The following is a 27,892-nucleotide window of genomic DNA, read 5'->3' as shown; positions in this document are numbered from 1 at the left end:
CACAATTTTTCTTTCATTGTACTACAGTAAATTCAATATGCTCAAAGTCCCAGACATGGAAAAGTTTCTGTTTATTCTCATTTTATTCAACTAACTAGAAAAATTGCCTTGCAACCTCTGACTGATAGATGTGATCCCTTATAATGAGGCCTGTTTACTAGGCTATAAAAGATTTCTATTTAAGCCACTAGAGACCCCCCTCTTGTTCTCCCAACTAGACTCTGACAGGCTCAAAATGGCAGACTCACTTTTTGCTGTGATTTGCTCTGTGTGTGTGTGTGTGTGTGTGTGTGTGTGTGTGTGTGTGTATGTGTGTCTATGTCTATATCTGTGTGTGTCTGTGTGTGTATGGGGAGGGAAGGCATGTGTTTGATTTGAAGATACACCTGACTGTGCTCAGGACTTACTCGAGTTCTGTGTCCAAGGGAGCCATCACTCCTGGGACCTTGCTTAAGGGGCCTATGCAGAATTGAGGATTAGCCCTGTGTAAGGTAGGCACCCACTGCACTATCTCCCTGGCCCCAGGGCACTTTTTTTTTTTAAGTCACCTTTATTGTTGCTGAGGGACAGACTCTTGATCCATGGTGATTGTGTTTGGTGAGATAGATCCCAGTGCCTCACAACAAACACAGAACTACAGACTAGGGTTTCCCTTTCATTACTTCTATCTTCCTCCCATTCCTCACTATCTTACTTGGCTCACTTTGGCCCCAGTCACATCCCCAAGAATACTGCCTTTTCCTCCTGATTGCCTCTATGTGTCCTCCAGACTCCCCACACCTTTCTCTATTTTCTTGACAATACTCAACGTAAGCATTCCAAACCAGTGGCCCTTTCTTTGTGTTGGCTTCACACTAGAACCACCCAGGAAAGTTGGAAAAATCTTGATGTTCAGGCCTCAGCATTAATACAGTGTGTCTAGAAGGCATGGGTCTCAGGCATTGGGTTTTTATTAAGTTTCTTCTGAGATTCACAGTCTAGCTGAAGTTGCAAACATCTCCTGTCAGAATGTCATTCCTCTATTCAAACATACCCCACACCTGCCGGGACTTCCCACTTCTCTAAAAAAAGCAAAGCTTTTCTCCACAAGACCTGCAGGCCACCATGATTGGCTCCTCACTTTCCTCACCCAGCCAAGCAAGCTGTTCCTTGGTGTCTTTATGCTGAGTGTCAGCCTTTCATGAGGAACTGTCCACAGGATGGTGGTGATGTCCTCTCTCCCGTATCCCCCCAGTTTCTGTCCCAGCAGCCCTTTATTCAGACACCTTTCCTATTGCCTCCAAAAGAGCCCCCTAGTGTTCTATTTTCCTCACCATGCTTTATTGTTCCTTCTTACAAAGCCTCTGGACTCATATCCACTAGGATAATTAGGCAGAGCTTTTCCCTATTTTGTTCACAACTCCTAGTGCCTAGAAAAGAGCTTGGCATGGAGTGGAAGGGGAGTGGAAGGCAATAAATATATGACTAGAGGAGGGAGAAAGGAAAAGTGGAAAAAAAAATGGAAGAAGAAAGGAGGAAAGGATGGAGGAAGGACGGAAAAGGAGGGAGAAAGAAAGAAAGAAAATAAGAAAGGAAGAAAGGAGGAAGGGGGAATAAGCGGAAGGAAGAAAGGAAAGAAGGGAGAGAGGAACGAAGGTATGAAGGAAGGGATGAAGTAAAGAAGGGAGTAAAGGGGGCCAGAGAGATAGCATGGAGGTAAGGCATTTGCCTTGCATGCAGAAGGACAGTGGTTTGAATCCTGGTAACCCATATGGTCCCCTGAACCTGCCAGGAGCGATTTCTGAGTGCATAGCCAGGAATAACCCCTGAGCATTACCAGCTGTGACCCAAAAACGAAAACAAAAACAAAACAAAAAAGAAGGGAGAGAAGGCAAAGGAATGGAGGAAGGAAGGAAAGAAGGAAGAGAAGGGAGGGAAGGAAGGAAGGAAGGAAAATTGTTGGTTCAATCATATTAAATTCTTGGTCTATGCTTATAACCAAGATATAATCCACTAAGGTTACCAACATGACATATTTTTGAGTTGGGGGTTTCCCAGCATTTCAATGCAATGGCCTAAGACTATGATGCTACTTAGCTTCTGCAGTGCTGGGGATTACCCAGGAAACCAATGGGGCTGGAGGCCTCTGGGCTGTACCCTGCAATGCAGTGGGACGCCAAAGAGGGAACCCAAGTCAGGTGCATGCTAGGCATGTGCCCTAACCACTGAACATCTCCCAGTTCCCAAGTATGAGTTTTGATCTGCCAAAGAGAAGATTTAGTGGAAAGAGCAGCTACCCCATCTTCTCCCTCCCCTTCCTGCAGGCTCAGCTCTGGACTGGTGTCTCATATGCAAAAGGAGCTCCAAGCCCAGGACACTATGTTTAGAGAGAGGTCTTGCAGAGGAAGGCAGAGTCAATATGTGAGGGAGGGCCTCGGAGAGATAGCACAGCGGCCTTTGCCTTGCAAGGAGCCGATCCAGGACCAAAGGTGGTTGGTTCGAATCCCGGTGTCCCATATGGTCTCCCGTGCCTGCCAGGAGCTATTTCTGAGCAGACAGCCAGGAGTAACCCCTGAGCACCGCTGGGTGTGGCCCAAAAAACCAAAAAAAAAAAAAAAAAAAAAAAAAAAAAAAGCAATATGTGAGGGAGCCATGTAGTGCAGTCAAAGCTCTGAGGAAATGCAGCGTATTTACTGAGCATTCTGGTTCTCACCATCAACTTCAGGTAATAATTGAACCCCTGGTATATGAAGAAAGGGAAGCCAAGAGAAAAGAGAAGAATAAAGCACATTTTTATTTCTATTTATTTATTCATCTATTCTTTTTATTTTAGTTTTGAGTTTGGGCCCACACCTAGTGGCTCTGCACTCAGGGACCACTCCTAGCAGTGCTGGCAGATCATATGGGATACTGGGGTTTTAACCTAGTGAAGCCAGTGCTCAATCCCCTGTACCATCTTTCTAGACCCTCATGAATCTAATTTTTGTTTGTTCATTTGTTTAGTTGGTTTTGGAGCCACACCCGGTGGTGCTCAAGGATTTTTCCCGGCTCTGCATTCAGAAATCACTCCTGGAATGCTCAGAAAGCATATGGGAACCAAAGATTGAATTCAGGTCAGTCATGTGCAAGGCAAACACCCTATTTGCTATTGCTCCAACCCTCTTGAATTTAATTTTGAATGTTATGATTTTCTAAGGAACAAACTGGAAAATTGGGAAAAAAATCTTCAAACAAAAATAAAACAAATATTTCCCCTCCACTATCCTGCTCGGATGCAGGGACTTTTATAATCTTCCACTTCTGAGCTTTTGTTAGAAGTAAAGAAGAACATGATGGCTTCCCTTCCAACAGGCAAATTACTGAGCACTGCTCCAAGGATCTTATCCAGATAGATGATCATAGGGCAGGGACTGGGATAAAGCATGAGAGCACTGTACCTTGAATATGTGAGTACCTGGGTTTGATCCTCAGCACCATATCAAAAGGAGAGGAGAGGTAAGAGCTGATCGATGGTTAGTCATTTTTAGGACATCTTGAGATGTCTTGCTTCCTTGTTTTCTAAAGGGTTTGTATTGATTTACACTCCCTTATCTGAGCATGAATACATGTATCGCTGACCTTTACCTAGCTTCACTCACTTTACCCTACCAGCGGCCCTCACTGCACCAGCATGAATTTGAACATCTGAACCAAAATCCTGTGCAAGATGATGAAGTCAGCAACTACTATCTGAAAACCTTAAAATCTCATATGTGGGGACCAATGAAAAGGCAAGGGAAGCATTTTAGTTTTTGTTTGTTTGTTTACTTTGGTTTTGGAGCACATTCTGGCAGTGCTTAGGGGACCAGAGGGATAGTGAAATCAAACCTGGATTGGCTGGGAGCCGGGAGGTTCTGCCAGCATGGCGTTTGGCAGCCCTCCGCCATGCCAAGGCCTCTTTAACCAGGCCTAGGAAGGGGTGCGGGACATGGGTCACCCCAGCACCCTTCTAACTCCTTCCTCCAAAACTCCAGGGGCTTTTCCTGGCCACATGGCTGGGCAAGCCAGCGAGGTGGGAATAGCAGCACAATAGGTTCTGGCTTTATGACTTACCAGGAAAGTTTCCTTATTAAATCTGTCTATTGGGAAAACTATAACAAGTATTTGGATATTATTGTGTTTCATTTGCTTGTCATAATCTGAAAGACGTCAGGAGCTCGTTTTATTCCTTTACTCCCTCACTCCCATCTCTTGTTACCCCACATTTAACCATTTTTCTGTACTAATGATTTTTGTTTTGGCCAAGGTGGATTACATATCTTTCACAGTAATTTTTTTGGTGGAGTCTGAAGCTTGAGCAGGCAACGCATCACGGCAAGGTTCCATGCTGTAGGCTTTTTGGCCAAGATAAGGTGAAGATGCAGCCTTGGCTGCCTTCCACAGCCTTCTCTCTCCTTCCTCCCCATCCCCAGGGTTATTCCTGGACACCTGCTCAGGGTCCCAGCAAATGGGTTCGGGCAAGGTGCAATTTAAAAGAGACCCCAGTTTTCCTTGTTCCTGCAAGGGGCTGGGAGGGAACTGGTGAACTTTCAACTTCCAGCAATTAGGAAGCAAACGCCTCTCGGGGAGTCGGAAGCTTCAGCAGGCAATAAGGGAAGGACATGGTTCCATTTGCTCTTCGCTTGTCCAAATCACAGACCAAAGTGGTGTCTTGGAAACACCCCCCTCCCTTTTGACTATTTCTAAAACATAAAAGGGACATGTGTATCTCCTTTGTATATCTCAGATGTATTCCCTTAACATCTATAACTCTTTTTGAACATCCTCATATAGTGACAATTTTGCCCATTAGACTTGTTATTTGATTGTTTGATTTTTCCCGCTTTGAGATCTGTTGTATAAGCAATACCAGTAGAAGAGTATCTCTATAGATTTCAAGTTTGAACTAAGTTACGGGGAATGTTGGACTTTATTCGTCGGCCCCCAGATGCACCAACAATATCTTGTGGCATTGCTTCTCTTTTGCATAGGCACATTAAAATGGGAAAATAATACATATGCAAACAAGTTCTAATCTAATAGAGATGGGAACACAAATTTGGTAATGTAATTAGGCCTTTACCCTGAACATTGGCATAATGATTTGGCTTAGGCCTCAGAAGAATGGGCATTGTCCACACACACCTGAACAATGGATACCATCTATGGAAACAACCACAATTGCCTTTAACATTACCAGGATCCAAGCCTCTACCAGAGAAGACCTACCACTGCTTTGGCATTGACTTACTCCAAAGAGTGCTCCCAACATCCAGACGACTCAGCAACAGTCTGCATGCAGGGCAGATCCCTCCGCATTTAATGGTATGCTGAAACTAGAGGATGCTCCACATCAGCCTGACATTGATATAAGAAATGCACAGAATCCAGAGTCTTTAAATATAAGAATCTGATACCAACAATAGCTAAAGTGTGAAAAAGTTTCACTGGGACCACGGAGAATGACTCGGGTTTGATGGACTGGTATGCCTGGAACCCAGAGTCAGTCTTATGCCAATAAACTTCTGGGGTGAGGCCTTTTTGTAATCAAGCCAAGGATTTTTCCCCATTTTCTCCATTTTTTCTGGACCTATGCAAACAACAACGATTGCCACTATCACACCTTTACTATATTTTTTTACTCTTATCCTTTAAGGAAAAAAAAATACAACTTACTGAACTTAAAAACAAATAACTGTAGTAGAATGCCTATCTCTAATATAGGCAGGGGATGGGAAGGGGGGAGGGGGTAATGTTACACTGGTGAAGGGGGGTGTTCTGGTTATGATTGTAACCCAATTATGATCATGTTACTTAAATAAAAAATATAATTAAAAAAAAACCTGGATTGGCCCTGTACAAGACAAACACTCAACAAGCTTTATTATTACTCTGATCCAAGGGATACATTTTGATAGATTGAAGGTTATCGTTAATTATTTAATGCAACACAGTCTAAAATAAATACATGCTTCTCATGAGGCACCTTGTCTTTTATGACCACCATGTACTGTTCAGATTTGCAGTGAATCAGATTCCAACCCCAAGAGCTTCTTTTTTCCCCTAGGGTCAAGTCAAGCTCTTTCATCTTTTCTGCCTCTAGATTCCTTGCTACCACTCCTTAAAAGTCTTTTGGGGATCGCAGAGTCTGTGACTCTGCTATAGATGCTTTCTCAAAGCCCTAAAAAGGAACCACTCCCAGTTTTGATTCTCAGTGCTGCTTTTGCCACCCCTTTTGTAGATTAAGAAGAAGATTAGGAGCAGATATGGCTCAGTGGGAAGGCTTCAGGATGCCAAGCCCCATCCCAATTCATCTTTCACCACCTTTCCTGCCATGCCTGTTGACCTGGAAATGCTCAGCGCAGTATTATTAGTAATTAATTATACCAGCTATAGTCTATTAAACACTTACTGCAGGCGAGGTCTCATTTTAAGCCCTTTATGTGTGTCAACTTATTCAATCTTCACAGCTGCTTGATTATCTAGATTAAATACTATTGTCATATTGCCATTGTGCAGAAGAGGAAACTGAGGTGTGCAGAGAACTTGAGATCACACAGACAGTAGTAAATTTTTTTTTTGTTTGTTTCCGGGTCACATCACACAGCAGCGCTCAAGGGTTACTCTTGACTCTATGCTCAGAAATCACTTCTGGCAGGCTCAGGGGACCATATGGGATGTCAGGATTCGAACCACTGTCCCTCTGCATGCAAGGCAAATGCCTTACCTCCATCCTATCTCTATGGCCCCAGACAGTAGTAAATTAAACTGGTTTCTAACCTGGGCAGTCTATGCAGCCTACCTGGCTTTCACCAATGCTTCTCAAATATTGGTCCAGAGCAAAGCCAAAGAAAGAATACAGTGGATTCAAGATACTTGCCTTGCAATGCATCCGGCCTTAGTTTGATCTCCAGCATCCCATATGTATCCTGAGTATTGCCAGGAGCAATTCCTGAGCATATTGCTAGAAGAAATCCCTGAGCATCAACTGATATTGACCAAAAACAAAATTAAAAACCAGCAGTTGAGAGCAGAATTGCTCAATACTGATAAAGGAGACTAACTCCACATTAAAGGGAAAAAAAAAGATGTGGACTTTTTGAGATCAGTGATTGGTCTAAAGAGAAAAATGAGACCAAATTATGGCCAATGAGATAGACAGGGAAAACTGCTGGGGCTTCTAGGAAAGATTTTGTTCCATGACTAAAGCAAAGAGCGGTATTGCACTTTCATCGCATTTTGCTTTATTTTCCTACCTCCCCATCCTTTTGTTGTTGTGGTGACTCAACTGGCACACATGACTGGTTGAAGTGCTTAGACATTCTAGCTGTGGTACTCACTGTGTGTTGCACATCAGGCTGCCCCACTTCCATGGTGTTTGCACACATGCTTACAAAATCACACTCCTGGGGCTGGGAAGGTGGCGCTAGAGGTAAGATGTCTGCCTTGCAAGCGCTAGCATAGGACGGACCAGTTCGATCCCCCGGTGTCCCATATGGTTCCCCCAAGCCAGGGGCGATTTCTGAGCGCATAGCCAGGAGTAACCCCTGAGGGTCAAATGGGTGTGGCCCCCCCCCAAAAAAAATTACACTCCTTAGCTGGGATCCTCAGGCACTTTCAGACACCAGTGGTCAATTCAGTACTCACATCCGTGCTTACCAGGGGTGACACTCCTGGCCCTGATGCTCAAGCAGGTGTTTGGTTTTGTTCTGTTTTGAGCCCATGCCCTGCAGGTGGTCAGGGCTTATTCCTAGATCTGTGCTCAGGAGTGAATTCAAATGGTGCTAGGGATTCAAATTGAGGACACTGGGCTACACTATCTCTGACCCCCCATCCCAAACATCTTTTAAGGATGCTCACCACACTCTCTTAGTTGTGCTGCTCACACCCACCTGGCAGTGGTGTGACTGGAAATGACTTGTGGCACCAGAAATTTAGAGGGCAGAATGTAATCATGTGGTGACACCAGGAGTTGAATTCTTGGAGGGGGGGCACACCCCGGCGGCACTCAGGGGTTACTCCTGGCTCTGCACTCAGAAATCACTACTGGCAGGCTCAGGTACCATATGGGGTGCCAGGGATCAAACCTGGATCCATCCTAGGTCAGCTTCATGCAAGACAAATGCTCTACCCACTGTGCTATCACTCAGGCCCAAGGGGGTTGGACTCTTGATCTAACACTTGCTAGGAGGCATTTGATATGACTGAGCTATCTTCCAACCCATCACTATTTTCCTTTTTTGAAAATATTTTTTTGGAACCCTTGCTTCATTTAGAAATAATTTTCTTTTAAAGTATGATGTATTGTTGCCTAATTCTTTCAGCAAGGGTGTTATATTTGGTCTCTGTAAAATGATAGGAAGCCCAGAATCCTATAGCTTTAACTCTCCCAATAGCTGCCCAAGATGAAGCAGGAATTAGAATGCACAGAGTTCACTCCTTGGGACAAAGAACACCTGGCTGTCATCCATATCTCTGCCTAGTGGCTGGGTTCTGGACCTTTACCCAGTTATCTGATGTGATATTCTCAATTGCTATATGTTCTATAATGAAATGACAAATGAAGTCGCAGATTCTTATAACTTAAGCAACTTCCCACAGTTCCCACAGTCATTAAGATGGAAGACATATGGTGTATCAAATTAGACAAAGTTCAGGGACAGAGTGATAACACAGTGGTAAGGTGTTTGCCTTGCACGCTGCTGACCCTGGAGGGACCCAAGTTCTATCCCCAGCATCCCATATGGTCCCCCAAGCCTGCTGGGAATAATTTCTGAGTGCAGAGCCAGAAGTAACTTCTGAACACCGCCAAGTGTGATCCCAAAATAAACAAACAAACAAAATTAGACAAATTTCTATCTCACAGGTAGAATTTCACAGGTAGGATTTTAGATATACATCTGTGGGCTACATCTAGGCCTTTGCTATCATGTGACTGCTACCACAATTGTGTATCTTAAGTTTAAGGAACTAGGACCATAGCATCAACTTTGGCTGGAAGTTGCTTAGCAGTCACAGTATTGTGGGGAGAACCCTGCTTTACGTCTTCCAAATCTTGAAACAGACAATTCACTGGCTTTGAGTTTATAGACTGATCCTCTGACCTTGGGACCTGCTGGTGCCATATGTGTTGGAAAACAGCAGGTTCCAGCCATAGACTTCAGGCCAGAGATGGGACAGAAAGACAGAAAGGGGAGCTCACAGCCAGTTTGCTATATATATACAGCATTGTCACACAATGCTTTTCCTCCCAATACAACCAATCAAGTTTTCATACAGTTTAGGATCTTGAAGTTTTTTCACACTTAGTTCTTTATACTACAGCCAAGAGTCAACCAATGCTGCTTCTCATAATTCATTACTGCAAGCACTGGCCATGTTGAGCCATGTGTGTCCATTCTGCTGGATACCTTGCAGGTTCCCATCTCTGATTGGAGGTTATATGTTCTAGTCTCAAATAATTCTATTTTTAATTGCTTTATTTAAGCACAGTGATTACAAAATTGGTCATTGTTGGGTTTCAGTCATACATTGTGCACCACCCTTCACTAGTGCACCCCTCCTGTCACAGATGTTTCCTGTTTCCCCCCACACACACTCTCTCTCTCTCTCTCTCTCTCTCTCTCTCTCTCTCTCTCTCTCTCTCTTTCTTCCCTTATCTTTTCCTTTTGACACTATGGTTTTGTACTATTGTTAATGGAAGGGTTCCTTGCCTATTAGTTTCTCCACTTTGAGCATCAAGTTCTAGTCCAGAGTGATCAGTTCCTTTTATCATTGTCCTAGTAGACCAGTGGTTCTCAAATGGTGGGGCGCGCCCCCCAGGGGGGGCACGAGGCTCTGTAAAGGGGGGGCACGTTTGACCTCGGCAAACACTGTCATAACAAGCTAAGCCCCGTGTTTATATCTCTGTATGTCTCCAGAGCTGAGAGTTGCTGTGTCCTGCTTCAAATTCCACTTCGAAAAGCTATGCATTGCAAAACGTGCTCATTCTATTTTTTAATTGCTTTATTTAAGCACAGTGGTTACACAATTGGTCATTGTTAATGACCATTAATCCAGGCATCACCTCTGATTAAAAAATCAGCTCAAATTATTTTTTTTTTTTTTGGTTTTTTGTTTTTTTTTGTTTTTTTTTTTTTGGTTTTTGGGCCACACCCGTTTGACGCTCAGGGGTTACTCCTGGCTATGTGCTCAGAAATCGCCCCTGGCTTGGGGGGACCATATGGGACGCCGGGGGATCGAACCGCGGTCCTTCCTTGGCTAGCGCTTGCAAGGCAGACACCTTACCTCCAGCGCCACCTACCCGGCCCCAGCTCAAATTATTTTTATATATTTTTGTTTTGCAGGTTAAAGTTTTTTTTTTTTTTTAAATAAAGATACTATTTACAGTCGCGCAAGGGGCGTGAAAAATGTTTTCTTCCTCCAAGGGGTCATGACAGAAAATAATTGAGAAGCACTGTAGAAGACCCTTCTCTAGTCTAGCTACACTCACTGCTCTTTGTGGTGAACTTTCTACTCTAGGCTAGACCTCCTGACCTTTGTCTCTATTGTCTCTGGGTATTATTACCATATATCTCTTGTTTTTCTTATATCTCACATCAAATAATCCTATTCCTTGCACTTTCTTGATTTGTATTTTTGGGCCACATCCAACAGTGCTGTGGGGACAATGCAGAAACCCGAGCTCCCAAATCATTCTGTCATCTCCCAGGGTCCTTCTTTGTACTCCCAATACATATGGAATCTTTTTATTTCTTGGTGTGATTAAGGTATATGCAATGTAAGGGCGCTGGGACCTGGATAAGGAAACATGTACAAGGAAAGATCTTTTATTACGTCTCAGATAATTTCAATCCCTTTCCTTATATTTATTACTTTATCATTATTACTTCACTTTCACAATTAACCTGTTATTAGCTACAAATCAGTGTTCATTTTACTTTTATTATTCTTCCCCTTAGATCACTAAAACATTATTGCCTGGTCTATATATTTTCCCCTAACAGGAAGATTCAGACTTCAATTCCATTCTTTCTTTCTTTCTTTCTTTATTTATTTATTTAATTTTTGGATTTTGGGCCACACCCGGTGACACTCAGGGGTTACTCCTGGCTATGCGCTCAGAAGTCGCTCCTGGCTCTCAGGGGTTACTCCTGGCTATGTGCTCAGAAGTCGCTCCTGGCTTGGGGGACCATATGGGACGCCGGGGGGGGGGGGGGAGGGAGGATCTAACCGCGGTCAGTCCAAGGCTAGCGCAGGCAAGGCTGACACCTTACTGCTAGCGCCACCGCCCGGCTCCAATTCCATTCTTTTTTTATATGAGAGTGTAGATTCGGGGGACTCCAGGGGCCATTCCCAGAGAAATCCTTACCCCCGCCAGCTAACCAGGCCAGAGACTCAGTGCCAGGTCTAAAAGATGCAGTGCTGCTTGAGGCTTTTTGGTTTGTTTTATTTTGTTTTGTTTTGGGGCTACCCAATGACGTCAAGGGGTTACTCGTGGCTATGTGCTCAGAAATTGCTCCTGGCTTGGGGGATCATATTGAATGCTGGGGATTGAACCTAGGTTCGTCCTGGGTCAGCCATGTGCAAGGCAAATGCCTTACCGCTGTGCTATCGCTCTGGCCCCTTTTTTGTTTTTGTTTGTTTGTTTGTTTTTGCTACTTGAGCCTTGTAGTGATGGAGGTACTCAAGCCATGCTGGCAGTATTAGGGGCCACTGACGCTATACTCAGCCATACTTGGGAGAAGGGGGGGGCACTGTGTGGTACTAGGCATCAAACTAAGATCAGTTGCATGAAAGGCACACATCCTAATCCCTGTACCAATTCCCTGGTACCTAAAAATGTTTTTCAAATATCTACATCATATTTATTATGAATGCTGATTTGTGTTTCTCCAAAAGGTACATGAAAATCTTAACCTCTATGAATGATAGAGTGATATTTTTGGAGAAGCCATGCCATGCTGCAGACCCAGGTTCAATCCTCCACATCCCATATGATTCTCAGCACCACCGGGCCAGAGTGCAGAGCCAAAAGTATCCCCTAAGCACTACTGGATGTGCCCCCTGCAAAAAAGATGAGATCATAGAGGATTGTGTGTTTTCCAACTAGTGGCTGACATCATATTAGAAGAGACTATCTTAATGAACAGACATAAGAGGTGGGAGCGCACGGGGCCGGGCGGTGGCGCTAAAGATAAGGTGCCTGCCTTGCCAGCGCTAGCCTTGGACGGACTGCGGTTCGATCCCCCGGTGTCCCATATGGTCCCCCAAGCCAGGAGCAACTTCTGAGCACATAGCCAGGAGTAACCCCTGAGCGTTACCGGGTGTGGCCCAAAAACAAAAAAAAAAAAAAAAAAAAAAAAAGAGGTGGGAGCGCATAGGAGATGGTGATATAATAATGATAAAATAATAAATATAAGGGAAGTAAGGAAAGGAATAGAACTTATTAGAGGGGCCAGAGAGGTGGCGCTAGAGGTAAGGTGTCTGCCTTGCAATCGCTAGCTAAGGAAGGACCACGGTTCGATCCCCTGGCATCCCATATGGTCCTCCCAAGCCAGGGTCAATTTCTGAGCGCTTAGCCAGGAGTAACCCCTGAGCATCAAACGGGTGTGGCCCCCTCCAAAAAAGAGAAAAAAATTAATGATCAGAGATATATAAAAGATCTTTCCTTGTACATGTCTCCTTATCTAGGCCTTAAAGCCCTCATATAATAAATATTTTATTTTATATTGTACCTTAATCACACGGAGAAATAAAAGGTGCAAATGGAGCAGAAAGTGTATTCTTGCAGTAGTATTCACCAGAATGCAAGGATGGTAGATGCCCCACCCCACCTCCAGAAGCTATAGGAAAATTTTTAGACCCTTTGGTTTTTGGTTTGGTTTTTGAGCCACACCTGGCGATACTCAGGACTTAATCCTGGCTCTGCACTCAGGAATTACTCCTGATGGGCGCAGGGAATCATAATATGGGTTCTGGGGATTGAACCTAGGTCAGTCATGTGCAAGGCAAGCGACCATTGTGCTGTCACTCTGGCCCCATCCACCTGGTTTTGCTCTTATAGCCTCTAGAACTAGGAGGCAACACATCTCATTTGTCTGAAGTTCCCTGGCATGTGGAGTCTGGTTATGGCAGCTCTTGGACACAAACACTACAACCAGCTTGACAATGACATGATGAGATAATGAAAAGGTTACAACTCCAATTATCAGGGGCCCACAGTGTAAGAGAGGACAAAGCTGTGTGTGTATGTGTGTGTGTGTGTGTGTGTGTGTGTGTCCAGAAGTGTAACCAAGATCTCACACTTGTAAGGGGCTACAGACAACAATGGACACAAATTCATAAGAATAAACACTAAATTTGTATTCATGATAGATGATAAAAATGAGAAAGTAATTACCCAAATGGGCATTAGGAGAAACTATGTAAAAACTGTGAGTTTTAATTTTTTTTAGATTTTGCTTTTTCCTTTATTAAAAAATCATGGAATGCTTCACAAATTTGCATGTCATCCTTATGCAAGAGCCCTACTGATATTCTATGTATTATTCCAATGAGCATTAAAATATTTTCTTTCTCTCTTTCTCTCTTTTTTGCTTTCTTTCTCTCTCTTTCTCTCTTTTCTTCCTTCCTTCTTTCCTCCTTTCCTCCCTCCTTCCTTCCTTCCTTTTCTTTTCTTTCTTTTGTTATTTTATTCTATTGGTTTTGGGGCCACACCTAGTGGCACTCAGGGATTACTCCTGGCTCTGTGTTCAGAAATTACTCCTGGCTGGCTCAGGGAACAATATGGGATTCTAGGGATTGAAACTGTGTCTGTCCTGTGTCAGCCACGTGTAAGTGAAATGCCATACCACTGTGCTACCACTTTGGCCCCTTAAAATATTTTCTTTCTGTGCAAAAGCACTGGCCATTTTAATCTTTTATTTTAGTTTTTTGGGGTACACATGGCAGCGCTTAGGGGTTACTCCTGTCTTGTGCTCAGAAATTGCTCCTGGCAGGCTCAGGGGACCAAATGGGATGCTAGGAATCGAACTGGTGTCTGTTTTGGGTTGGCCACATGCAAGGCAAATGCCCTACCACTGTGCTATCACTTTGGCCCAGCACTGGTTATTTTTAGTGAAAACTTGTTCCCTTTCTCTTTGGGGGGAGGGAGACTTATGTCTCCTCTTTCAATGGTCCTAATCAGCACAACCATCTCCAAGTATTCAAGTATTTAATATTCAAATATTTCTTTTTCTTTAAGTTTAGAGAAGGAATTATATTGAATGATTCATGAATCCATGGTTCATTTTTACCAAACTGTGATCATATTGTCAATATTTTTTCTCCATAAAACCTTATAGAAATTCCCCCCTCTTTTTTATTTTTTTATTTATTTTTATTTGGGGGGGACATACTCAGCAGTGCTCAGGGCTTAATCCTGGCTCTGTGTTCAGGTATCACTCCTGGTGGTACTTGGGGATCATGTAGATTAAACCTGAGTTGACTATATGCAAAGAAAATGCCTTCCCCATTGTACTATTACTATTGGTATTTCAGCCCCCAAATCCATCCCCCCATTTTAATTCATAAAATCCTAAATAATTTGCTCATTATTTTTTATGTTTTTATTTTGTAGCCACACCCCATTATGTTCTATGCAGGGACTACTCCCAGTGCTGTGACTCTTAGAAAAGTATCTCTCAAGGGCTTCTGCCCATTTTTCTTGGTTGTTTATGGCTAACATTAATTCCTCCATATAAATGTTAAGACTCATATTCTTGGAACCAGAGAGAGAGACAGAGCTCAATGGGTTGAAGTAGTTATTCTGCATGTGGAAAGCCCAAGCCCCTGACATCACACATGGTCCCTTGAGAACTATCTGGAGCAACCCCTGAGCATAGACCAAGAGTAGATCCTGAGCACTGCCTTGTGTGGCCCACCAAAAATAAAAACAATCTAATTGTCTTAGATAAAGATAGAGGTGCAATCTCACTCACATGGTCAGGGAAGACCATCAGCTGTGCTCATCTTTCATAAACCATCAAATACTAAAATCCACGGGGCATGATGAAGTCCTGGATTGCTCCTAGGTGCCTCAAACTCTCACCAGTAAAGGTCTCATTTCTTCTTTCAAGAGGTAGTCAGGTGGTTAATTTGGATGCCAAGAAGATAATGTTCCATTTCAGAGAACAAAAGAACACAGCAGAAAAGAAAACGCATATAACGTAGATTGTTTTGTCTCAGCTGTATCACATTAAGGAAGCTGGACCTGCTCCAGTTGTAGGTATTTTGTTGTGGCTGAAAGAGTCACAGGATCAGTTGGTCTGTAGTGAGGAAGATGGGATCAGAGGGAAGAAATAGGGAACCAGGAGATTCAGCAAGGTATTTACTGCTGCAATGATCTAGCAAAGATGGCCAAGTCCTGCAACCAAGTATGGCAAACATCGGTCAGAAAAAGAAAATTGGAAAACCACATAGCAAAAGTGATAAAAATCAGTGATGTATTAATCGATGTTAGGATAGCTAAGATTCCAAAATGACTCCTGATTTCTAGATTGGGGTATAGACTTGGTGGTGGCATCCCTCAATGACACAAACACAAAGGAAAAGGGTTGATTTCGATGATAATGTAGATAGAATGAGCTTAATTTGGGATATATTGAGACTTTTATCTTATTCGGTGCCTTTTGTTGTTTGGGAGGCATTTTTGTGGTTCAGAGGATTGAACTCAGAGCCTCACACATGCAAGGCTCAGAGTCTTGCTCCACTGAGATACTACCTGGTCCCCAGACATGTTGAATTTTAAGGTCTGTGGCATGCAAGTGACAGTATTTTGTCAATGATGAACATTCTGGGTTTGGTACACAGTGGTTCTAAGAATCATTGAGATATGTTTGATCATAAAAAATAAAAATAAGGCTGGATCAGTAGCACAGCAGGTAGGTAGGCCAACCTGGGTTTGGTCCCGGCATCCCATAAGGTCCTCCAAGCACAGCCAGAAGTAATTCCTGAGAACATAGCCAGGAATAGCCTCTGAGCACCACTGGGTGTGGTCCCAAAACTAAATTAATTAATTAAAATTAAAATAAAAGATAACAAACCACCGGGAGAAAGAGATCAGGAATATTGAAAGACCTGTACCAGAAGAGATCTTGAGACCACTCAGGGGTGCTGAGAAAGATCATTTATGACCCAGAAAGTGAAAATAACCAGAAACAGAAAATAAAGGAGATATAGTTCCCCAGGAAGTGATTTGTTAGATTGAAGGCAGCAGAGAAAACTCAGAATAGCCGGTGGATTAACAACTGATTACCAGATGGTGATTTGGTGAGTTGGGTGACAAGAAGTCAAGCATTTGGGGATTTGTTTGGTTTTAGTTTGCTTTGCTTTTTTTGATTTTGGGCTCATACTTGATGGTGTTCAGGGATCACTCACTCTTGGAGGAGGCTCAGCGGACTCTATGGATGCCAAGGATTGAATCTGGGTAGGCCTTGTGCACCCAATAAGTCAGGTTTAAATGTAGAGGGATGTCAAAGAGAGAGAGAATGTTCCAGATAGCTCGCTTTACCTAAATCTCTGAATCTAAATGCTTCCCTTTGCCACTCTATGATTCTACTGATTTTGGCCAGTGGTGAGACTTGGGGGAATTTGGAAGGAAGAAGCAGAGTAAGGTGGGGGGTGGTGGATATAATCCCCTAAATCCCTCAGAGGAACTGCAACTTTGAACTCTCACCAGCTGAGTACAATAACCATGTCCTCCTGCCTCCTTTCAGATCACAGAGAGGCCTTATCTCTGCTTTGCTAATCCTGGGCTCTCTGGCACCCCTTCTGTTTCTCTGCACCCTGCCATGTCTTTGTCAATGGTCCTTCCTTGACTTTTCTAAATTTAAGCACATGCACCTGTGTTCTCCTGGAACCCTGCACAATACCAGGCGGAAGCTCCCCTGAGAGGAGTAGAGAGGGGAACCTGCAGAGACAAAAGAGGGTTTGTGGCGGGTTTGTTTGCAAAGGGCTGGAGAGAGGTCTGGTGGTATTGACAAGCTCAAGGTTGAGGTGTGAGGAAGGAAGAACAATCTGGGAGCCCTTTGCAAGGCTCTGGCATTGAGGGCATTACAAGTGGCCTCACCATTATTGCTCAAGACATTGAGAACCTGTGCTTCCAGTTTGACCAAAAGGATTCACTTGCCAGGACTGCCCAGGGCTGTGTTGGAAAAGTTGATTTGCCCAAGGAGCTGGTGGAAATGGAGACACAGAGGCTAAGGTGGGGAAATAACTAAGGTCAGGGCGTTGGCAAACCCAGGACACCTCAGTGCATAGAAGTTCTCATTTAAACCCTCTCTCATTAAATTATCAAAATCTAGTCTCAAGGGCCTGAGTGATAGTAAAATGGGGAGGGAATTTGCCTTGCATGACGCCACCTCATGTTCAATCCTGGTATGCCATATAGTACCCCCCAAGTACCACCAGGAATAATCCCTGAGCACAGAGCCAGGAGTAACCCCTAATCACCACCAGGAGTGGCTTCGAAACAAACTAAACTCAGCCTCGGCCCACTTCTCTCTCCTACCTTCTTTCTGGCAGCTCTTGCTGCTTGTTGATTTGCCCCATACCTGTAGACTTTCTTCCATTTTGTCAAAGAATAATAAGCCCCATTCTGCCTTAAACCTGAAATTTGGTGGCAGTAGGGTGTGAGCCACACCCAGTGATGCTCTGTACTCAGGAACTACTCCTAGTGGGGCTTGGGGAACCATAAGGGATGCTGGGAATTGAACCTTGGTTGGCCCCATGCAAAGCATATGCCATTAATGTGCCATTGTGCTGTTGCTCAGCCCTTTGCCTGAATTCTGACCTACCTTCTGCCTGTCACTTATTGTTGACTCTCTTTCACCTTCAGATCTCAGCATGAAGGCCACTTCTTGGCAAGACAGATGAAACACACCAGTCTCCTCGATATTCTTCCTTACAGAGCAGACTCTGAATTGTAGAATACATGAAACATACTGAAGAGGTAGCACAAGGGTTAAGGTACTACACAAAGGTTAAGGTACATGCCTTGCAAGAAGTTGACCTCAGTCTATTCTTGGTACCACATGATCCTCTGAGCACTCACAGGTGCAGCCCTAGAAGTCTCCAAGCACTGTTGTGGTAGCCCAAGTGCTATAAAGTTTGTGTAGCAACACATCCTGGGATCAGCACATTGAACTATAATATGGCCTCTATGGTTCAAGAGGGGACTCTAAGTACTGCTTGGGACATACCCCTCACAAACATTTTATTAAGGAGGAGAATTTATTCTAGGTTTTTTAAAATGTTTTTTATTTACTTATTTATTTATTTATTTTGCATTTAAGGCCACACCTGAAAGTGCTCAGAGGTTACTCCTAACTCTTCACTTAGAAATTACTCTTGGTATCATAGGGGATATAAAATTACTTTTGGTATCATATGGGATACCAGGAATCGAACCTAGGTCAATCACACACAAAGCATGTGTCCTGCCCACTGTACTATCACTTCAGCCCCATCTTGAATAATCCTTACAAAGCTTTTGTTTGTGCTTGTTTTTATATTTCAGTCTTTAATCTTTCTGAAATCATTTTTGTAGAGGATCAGGGCCCCTTCCTAGTCCGTGTTTCTACAGCACTTTATCAGATGCTCTTTCAGCTTTTTTTTTTCTTGCACTCATCCATTCAACTATGCTGATGACTCCTTCTGAGGCCCTGTATTGTACACAAAGGCTGAAAAGAAAATATCCTTACCACAGGGATAAAAGGAGAATAATGACTGAGCTTCTGGGCCCAGAGCCCGGAGAGGATTTTAGTTACAGGGGAAGCCAGTGTGTGAAAGGAGAAATGACAGATGGATAAGAACAAGGCAAGTGTTTAATGATGTATGACTATGATAAGCTTTGGGAATTCTGGCAAGAAATGTGAGTTGTTTTGTTTTCTGGTTTTATTGAAAACATTTTATTACTATAGAAGCATTAAGGGAGATAAAAGTATTGATATAGATACAGATAGCTATAGCTAAAGATATAGAGATAGAGATGTAGATATATATATAGATGATATATATAGATGATATATGTACATATATATACATATATCATCTATATGTTCAAGAAAGTATGTTCAAGAAAGAACATGGGCTTTTTCAGAGTGGAAAAAGCCAAGGAAGGTGGGGTTTTTTTTGTGTGTTTTTGTTTGTTTGTTTGTTTGTTTTTGAGTCACATCCAGCATCATTCAGGGGTTACTCCTGGCTCTATGCTCAGAAATCACTCCTGGCAGGCTCGGGGGATGCTGGGATTCAAATTGCCATCCTTCTGCATGCAAGGCAAATGCCCCACCTCCATGCTATCTCTCCGGCTCCAAGGAAGGTGTTTTAATTTATTTGAATCTCTCATGTTGGCAACACTGTAGTGGAAGCTTCATGACTAATTCTATGGGATTGGAGGGACTCGAGTCTGGAAGCAAACACTGACACAGATATAATCCACACACGGTTAAGGGGATAAAACAGGTTCAGGAACTTCCACACACAAGCCTTCCACTCCTAAGAAGCACATAGCTCAGTTGTGGAAAAACCAAACTGCAAGTGGGTTTTCCCTAAAACCTGGCTCTTTTTTTTTTTTTTTTTTTTTTTTTTGGTTTTTGGGCCACACCCAGTAACGCTCAGGGGTTACTCCTGGCTATGTGCTCAGAAGTTGCTCCTGGCTTGGGGGACCATATGGGACACCGGGGGATCGAACCGCGGTCCGTCCAAGGTTAGCGCAGGCAAGGCAGGCACCTTACCTTTAGCGCCACCGCCCGGCCCCCTAAAACCTGGCTCTTAATTGGGAAGCACGAGACTACACCCTGAGGTGGAGAGCAGGTAGGGTAAGAGTCCAATTCAAAGAATACTTCCAACAAAAGTGCATCTGTCCAATGAGTAACAAGCATATCCTGAATAGGATGGAAACTGGTTAATCCAACACACCGCCATGTTTTAGCTCCTGCAATCATTTAATTAAAAGATATTAACAATGACTTAGAATATAGAATCTATTTGTAAGATTTGACTTTTCCCAGTACTTTCAATGTATGTTTAATAGATCATTCTACCAGGATGTCCTATAAGCATTTCCAACTCAAGGCATCCTAAACAGATTATTTCCTCCAAATCCTGATAATCAAGCCAGAGCAATAGCATGGTGGCAGAGTGTTTGCCTTGTACATCTGGGTTCAATTCCCAGGATTCCATATGTTCCCCCGAGCCTGCCAGGAATGATTTTTCAGCACAGAGCCAGGAATAGCCCCTGAGCTGCAGCTGGGTGTGACTCCAAAACAAACAAAAATCCTGACTTATTTATTTATTTTTTCTGACTTATTTATTTATTTATTTAAGATTTCTGGACCAAACTAAGTGATGCTCAGGGGTTTACTCCTGGCTCTGTGCTCAGAAATTACTCCTGGCAGGCTTGGAGGACCATATTGGGATACTGAGGATCAAACCCGGGTAGGCCACATGCAAGGCAACACCTATGGCAGTTAGATTTTGGCAGTTGGATTTAGACTTGCCCCTTGGATACCCCACTGTTATGACTATTGAACCTGGACATGCCCCCTGGATACGCCCCCTTACCCTGTTTGTATAAAAAGAAAAACTTGGGCTGTAGTGGGGGGCGCCCAGAATAGTGACCAGAGCAGTGCCTGTTGGCTCTCGAGATGGGGAGGGGCAAGAGAAATGCTGCCTGCTTTGTATCTATTTTCTTTTTGTTTTCTTTGAGGGGCCCACACCCACACTCAGGAGTTATTTCTGGCTCTGCACTCAGAAATTGCTCCTTGCAGGCTCCGGGGAAGGAATATATGGGATGCCAGGAATCAAACGTGGGTCTGTCCCAGGTCGGCCCCATGCAAGGCAAATGCCTTACCTCTGCGCCATCACTCCAGCTCCTTCTTTGTATCTATTTTCTGTTGAACTTGGGCCTCCCTGGCCACTTCTGGTGGGTGAATTTCCATATCTATTTCTCTCTCTCTCTCTCTCTCTCTCTCTCTCTCTCTCTCTCTCTCTCTCTCTCTCTCTCACACACACACACACACACATGATTTCTCTCCCTCTCCTAATTTCTCTAACAAACTTGTTTTAAATCATTTTCATCTCCACCTGCAATTCTTTTCTGTGAGGGAAGGTGATGGGCTTAAGCAGTCTGAGTAAAATTTAGACTGACATTCCATTCCTTTCCTGCAAAGAGCAATTCCTTGCTCCAGCCCTGGTTCCACATCTCCCAGAGAAATCAAGTGACAGGAATCATTTCCCTCCACTGGGCAGAACAAGTGAAACCTAGATGCAGTTCGACAGTCACCTCATGGGACTGGTGTGATGTGAAGTCTATATTGTGCAGGGGTTCATCACAGACTCTCATCAGTTCTAGATCTCTCGCGTGACTGAAGTTGAGATGGGAACAGAAGACACCCTTTTTGAAATTCCAGCCTTTTTTCTCCTCACTTCATATAAGTCACCCCAAGAATCTTATTCCTTCTAGTAGGAGTCATGTCCCTCATGGGCAACATAGGTCGTAAGTACTTTTTGAGCTGTAATTTTTGTTTTGTTGTTTTGTTTTGTTTCCTGACATTCTTGCTATCACTTTCCTGAATGGAAAACAAACAGAACCCATTCCAACAAGACCTCTCCCACCTCTTCTGTTTTCTCTTCAAATGTGTCATTGGAACCACCATGTGACTCCACACACAAAGCAGGAACTAACAATCACAGTTTAAAAACCCTTTTGTGGGGCTGAAGTGGTGGCAAAAGCGGTAGGGCATTTGCCTTGCACACACTAACCTAGGACAGACTGTGGTTCTGTTCAGCATCCCACAGGGTCCCCCAAGCCAGGAGTGATTTCTGAACACATAGCCAGGAATAACCCCTGAGTATCACTGGGTGTGGCCCAAAAACCAAAAAAAAAAAAAAAATCCTTTTGTGGAGCCAGAGAGATAGTATAGCAGGTACAACAAGCAGGGCATTTGCTTGTACATGGCTGACCTGGATTAGATCCCTAGCATCCCATATGGTTCCCTCAGCACCACCAGGAGTGCAGAGCCAGGAAGCAATTAAGGCAAAAAACTAAGAGTGAGGGATAAGAATTTCTGGTCAGGGGCCGGGCGGTGGCGCTAGAGGTAAGGTGCCTGCCTTGCCTGCGCTAGCCTTGGATGGACTGCGGTCCATATAGTCCCCCAAGCCAGGAGCGACTTCTGAGTGCATAGCCAGGAGTAACCCCTGAGCATCACCGGGTGTGGCCCAAAAACCAAAAAAAAAAAAAGAATTTCTGGTCATAGGCATTTTTTTTGGTTTTTGGTTTTTGGTTTTTCGGGCCACACTCATTTGTTGCTCAGAGGTTATTCCTGGCTAAGCACTCAGAAATTGCCCCTGGCTTGGGGGGATCATATGGGACGCTGGGGGATCGAAGCATGGTCCTTCCTTGGCTAGTGCTTGCAAGGCAGACACCTTACCTCTAGTGCCACCTCGCCAGCCCCGGTCATAGGCATATTAAGTGAGGAAGGTGCCAGCTAGCCTTGAACATGGTCAACTTGGGTTTGATTACTGGTACCATATATGACTCATCAAGCTCACTAGAAATAATTCCCTGAATGCAGAGCCAGGAGTAACTCCTGAGCATTTCTGGGTGTGGCCCTAAACCAAAATTAATTAATTAACTAAATTAAAAAGAATTCCTGGGACTGAAGATATAGCACAGAAGCAGCGCTGCTTCTAGCTTGATGAGTATTCCCCTTCTTTGACCCCTAGCATGGCATATAATAAATAAGTGAATATTATAAGAATCCTCCAGGCTCTCTTATTCTAGATCATGATCTGACATGGCCACAGTTAGAGTGATTTCTGCAATCCAGACCAAATCTGAGAGAGCTGAGAGAGTTTTAATCCATCTCTCCTTCCCACCTGGCTGGTAATGAGTCCTAAGAGCACTCACATCTACTTTGCTCTGACAGTTTCTTCTTCTGATAAAGAAGGTGGGAGCTCACACAGCTGTGAAAAAAAAAACAACAGGGATAATATGCATAAAATTTTATTTGCATCTTATATACATAAGATTTAAGTCTAATTTAAAATCACGTCCCTTTATCTCATATCCAAGAAATGTTTGACAAATGTTTGACATTAACCCCAATGAATGAATGATACCAGTTGGCTTATTACTCCAATTATTAACAATAGATGACTTTAGCTTTAGGGTTTACATCAAACAGAACTACACATATGACATTATCAATACAAAGCACTGTCACTAGCTCCCTTACGCTGTTGTTGACACTTAGATCTCGTTAGTGGTGGAAGAAACTCTTGTTACTATTGTCACTGAAGGAAGATCTCACACCTGCCAGACATGAACTTCATCCCTTCAGTCATACCCTCAGCCCCTGGGACAACCCCTTTATTTCTCCATATGAGATATGAATTTCTTTTTTTTTCTTTCTTTCTTCAAACAGGTCACGTTTATTATCAGGAATGGTAAAAAATCTGGTGTGGACTGTGGGTGTCTAACAGCTTTACCAGAGCTAGATAACGTATTCAGAAAATATTTACACATTTGATATGCAAACGGGGAGGGGTTAAGACACTAGTAGAGGTGGGGGCAGAGTCCCGAACCTGGCCCCGGAGTGGCAGCAGGTTGGGGTGTGGGAGGGTGCGATGGCAGGACCTGAGCTGTTGGGGCGCCAGGCCGGCTGCGCCAGGACCTTGCATGTGCACAGTGACGTGCTTCCATCCTACAGACGTGTCCAACCCGAGGCCTCCCGTGAAAGGCTCAATGTCAAATGACAGATCTCGAGGTTGGACCCCCCAAAACGCAAAGATTTCTACAAGGGTCCATGCTATGCGCACAGCGGGTGGTCCTGGGGCGGTTAGCAAAGTTGCCATCTGAGACACAGGGGGAGGGGGGGGAGAGAGAGAGAGAGAGAGAGAGAGAGAGAGAGAGAGAAGAAGAAGAAGAAGAAGAAGAATAGAAGAAGAAGAAGAAGAAGAAGAAAAGAAGAAGAAGAAGAAGAAGAAGAAGAAGAAGAAGAAGAAGAAGAAGGAAGAAGAAGAAGAAGGAAGAAGAAGGAGGAGGAGGAAGAAGAAGAAGAAGGAAGAAGAAGGAAGAAGAAGAAGAAGAAGAAGAAGAAGAAGAAGAAGAAGAAGAAGAAGAAGAAGAAGAAGAAGAAGAAGAAGAATGGGGGCTGGGCGGTGGCGCTAAAGGTAAGGTGCCTGCCTTGCTTGCGCTAGCCTTGGACGGACCGCGGTTCGATCCCCCGGTGTCCCATATGGTCCCCCAAGCCAGGAGCAACTTCTGAGCACATAGCCAGGAGTAACCCCTGAGCACTACCGGGTGTGGCCCAAAAACAAAAGAAGAAGAAGAAGAAGAAGAAGAAGAAGAAGAAGAAGAAGAAGAAGAAGAAGAAGAAGAAGAAGAAGAAGAAGAAGAAGAAGAAGAAGAAGAAGAAGAAGAAGAAGAAGAAGAAGAAGAAGAAGAAGAAGAAGAAGAAGAAGAAGGAAGAAGAAGGAGGAGGAGGAAGAAGGAGGAGGAGGAAGAAGGAGGAGGAGGAAGAAGAAGGAGGAGGAGGAGGAGGAAGAAGAAGAAGAAGAAGAAGGAAGAAGAAGAAGAAGAAGAAGAAGAAGAAGAAGAAGAAGAAGAAGAAGAAGAAGAAGAAGAAGAAGAAGAAGAAGAAGAAGAAGAAGAAGAATGGGGGCTGGGCGGTGGCGCTAAAGGTAAGGTGCCTGCCTTGCTTGCGCTAGCCTTGGACGGACCGCGGTTCGATCCCCCGGTGTCCCATATGGTCCCCCAAGCCAGGAGCAACTTCTGAGCACATAGCCAGGAGTAACCCCTGAGCACTACCGGGTGTGGCCCAAAAACAAAAGAAGAAGAAGAAGAAGAAGAAGAAGAAGAAGAAGAAGAAGAAGAAGAAGAAGAAGAAGAAGAAGAAGAAGAAGAAGAAGAAGAAGAAGAAGAAGAAGGAGGAGGAGGAGGAGGAGGAGGAGGAGGAAGAAGGAGGAGGAGGAAGAAGGAGGAGGAGGAAGAAGAAGGAGGAGGAGGAGGAGGAAGAAGAAGAAGAAGAAGAAGAAGAAGAAGAAGAAGAAGAAGAAGAAGGAGGAGGAGGAGGAGGAGGAGGAAGAAGAAGAAGAAGAAGAAGAAGAAGAAGAAGAAGAAGAAGAAGAAGAAGAAGAAGAAGAAGAAGAAGAAGAAGAAGAAGAAGAAGAAGAAGAAGAAGAAAGGGAGTATGGGGGAGAGAGGGGAATGGGTGGATAGAGAGGAAAAGGGAAAGAAAGAAGACAGGGAGAGGGAGAGAGAAGAGAAAGAAGAGAGAGAGAAGGAGAGAGAAGCAAAGGGGGAGGGATGGGGAGGATGGGGAGGGAGAGGAAATGGGGAAGAAGGAATGGGAGAAGAGGGAAAGGAGACAGAGGTAGAGAGGGGGAGAAAGAGAGGGAGATACAGAGAGGGAGAGGGAGAGAGAAGAGATATGAATTTCTTTTTTTTTTTTTTTGGTTTTTGGGCCACACCCGTTTGATGCTCAGGGGTTGCTCCTGGCTATGTGCTCAGAAATCGCCCCTGGCTTGGGGGGACCATATGGGACGCCGGGGGATCGAACCGCGGTCCTTCCTTGGCTAGCGCTTGCAAGGCAGACACCTTACCTCCAGCGCCACCTACCCGGCCCTTTTTTTTTTTTTTTTGGTTTTTGGTTTTTGGTCCACACCCGGCGGTGCTCAGGGGTTACTCCTGGCTGTCTGCTCAGAAATGGCTCCTGGCAGGCACGGGGGACCATATGGGACACCGGGATTCGAACCAACCACCTTTGGTCCTGGATCGGCTGCTTGCAAGGCAAACGCCGCTGTGCTATCTCTCCGGGCCCGAGATATGAATTTCTTAGGCAAAATACTTTTTGGGGGTTTTGGGCCAACCTGGTGGTTCCCAGGGGTTACACCTGGCTCTACACTCAAAAACCACTCTGGGCAGTGTGTGCTCAGAAATCACTCCTGAGGGGCCGGAGAGATAGCATGGAGGTAAGGCGTTTGCCTTTCATGCAGGAGGTCATCGGTTCGAATCCCGGCGCCCCATATGGTCCCCTGTGCCTGCCAGGAGCAATTTCTGAGCCTGGAGCCAGGAATAACCCCTGAGCACTGCCAGGTGTGACCCAAAAAAAAAAAAAAAAAAGAAATCACTCCTGAGCACTCCTTAGGGGACCATATGGGATGCCAGGTCGACCATATGCTATCACTCCTGCCCCATGCATGATATTTTTCCTTAATTTCTTCGGGGTATTTTTTTGTGGTTGCTATTGAAGATATTGTGGAGGTTCCCAGGAAGTGATCAGGAGGTTCTGGACCCTGCTCTATGATTTTCTGTCAACTGGGCAGAGGCTCAAGAATGCCATGCTCAAGGCATTACCTGGACCACCCCAATGGAGCCGGGGGGGGGGGGGGCTCCAGAGCCACGCCCAGTGGTGGGAGCCTGCACCTAATGATCTTGTGGTGCTGGAGAAAAAAACCAGGGTCAACCATATACAAATATTTTTGGCCTTTTTAGACACCATGTTTAAGCAATATAAAACCAAGATGGAATAACATAAAGGAATATAGCACTAATTTTCTTCTTTTTAAATAAAAGAGCATATTTTATAGGAACTAGAGCAAAACTGGTATTGATTTGAATTTTTTGGTTACTTAGTTGGCTAGTTTAAAATTTTATATGGTAGTATAATGTAGTTTTTTTTATAGCCTACCACTACCTATTTATTTTCCTCCATCCCTTGACATATTGAACCTCCTGCTTCATTTATTTAGTCAGGTAGTGAAGATATTGGATCAGAAGGGAAGGGCCCGGGGATATGGCCTAGTAGAATGTAATGCCTACCTGATAGGTAAGGTCAAGAGTTTGACCCCTAACACCAGCCCATATGCCAAATGTGATCTTGCCCTTTGGTCCTGGGTACCACAACAATGTGTGATCTCTGTTACCCTACAACCAAGTATGTATAAGCACAATTGAAGTGTGCAGGCACTGAAACCAACTGTGACTTCTGGTCATCACAAGAGAAACCACAATAGGTCAAGATGGGAAAATAAAATAAAATAAAATAAAATGCAAGTGGACTTTTAAAAAAGGAGGTATATTTTTAAATAAAAGATAAAGAGAACATAATCCCTATGATATATAACATATAGTGTATATATGTGTCTATGTATTCACATGTATGTGCGTTGTAGGATTCTGAGGTTCCCTCTTTCCCCATGAAAGTTTCTGGTTTTGTTAAACTGCTTCTGTATAACCCCATTGTTAGCTTGTTAGCTTGTGGGAATGTGACCTTCAGATAAGAGTTGGAGACAAGGGGAGACACAAGACTTGGAACATGGCATCCACATCTGTGTACTCAGGATAGGCCTTAACAGATTAGCCTTGTAACATCTGAATTATGTATCTTGTGGCATTTGAATGGTATATCTCTTTTATCTGCTTCCTGGGGCTGTATATTCAGCTCTGACGCATGGATGTGATGGCTATATAACCTGAGTGGAAAAGTGACTCCAGGTCTTTGACTGGAAGCCTTAGCTAGCTAAGCAAATAAAACCCCGCTTTGTGATTTGCATTGCCAGGTGGTCTCTTGTTCTTATCACTGGGTTGCTAACACGAACCCAACAGTGTAAACAAATATGACTTGGAAAAGCATTAATATAAATCGCAGGAAATTTTATTTATTTCACCCAAAATATTGAATAAGTACCTACTCATCTCCTTCTTTCTTTTTTTGATCTCTTCTTTTCTTTTTCTTTTTGATCTCCTCCTTTTAAGGGAAGGCAAAGGTTTGGATCACATCTGGTGATACTCAGGGCTTTATCCTGGCTTTGTGCTCAGGGATTACTCCTGGTAGTGCTCAGATGATAC

General features: G+C 44.0%; 1 protein-coding gene, 1 long non-coding RNA gene and 1 pseudogene across 2 annotated transcripts in view; 1 reads left to right on the top strand and 2 right to left on the bottom strand.

The window, feature by feature from the left end:
• Positions 1-27,892, bottom strand: part of LIAS (lipoic acid synthetase) — a 939,974-nt gene that overhangs the window by 142,876 nt on the left and 769,206 nt on the right. The gene's annotated exons all lie outside the window — the stretch shown is intronic.
• The window catches only part of LOC126032527 (uncharacterized), an 891,448-nt gene that overhangs the window by 301,981 nt on the left and 561,575 nt on the right, over positions 1-27,892 (top strand). The gene's annotated exons all lie outside the window — the stretch shown is intronic.
• On the bottom strand, positions 13,477-13,571 carry LOC126033209 (uncharacterized; annotated as a pseudogene).

The sequence above is a fragment of the Suncus etruscus genome, chromosome 16, assembly GCF_024139225.1.
Source record: "Suncus etruscus isolate mSunEtr1 chromosome 16, mSunEtr1.pri.cur, whole genome shotgun sequence".
Classification (NCBI taxonomy): domain Eukaryota; kingdom Metazoa; phylum Chordata; class Mammalia; order Eulipotyphla; family Soricidae; genus Suncus; species Suncus etruscus.
Note: the sequence above shows the minus strand (reverse complement) of the source record. Positions and strands in the feature narration are given on the sequence as shown.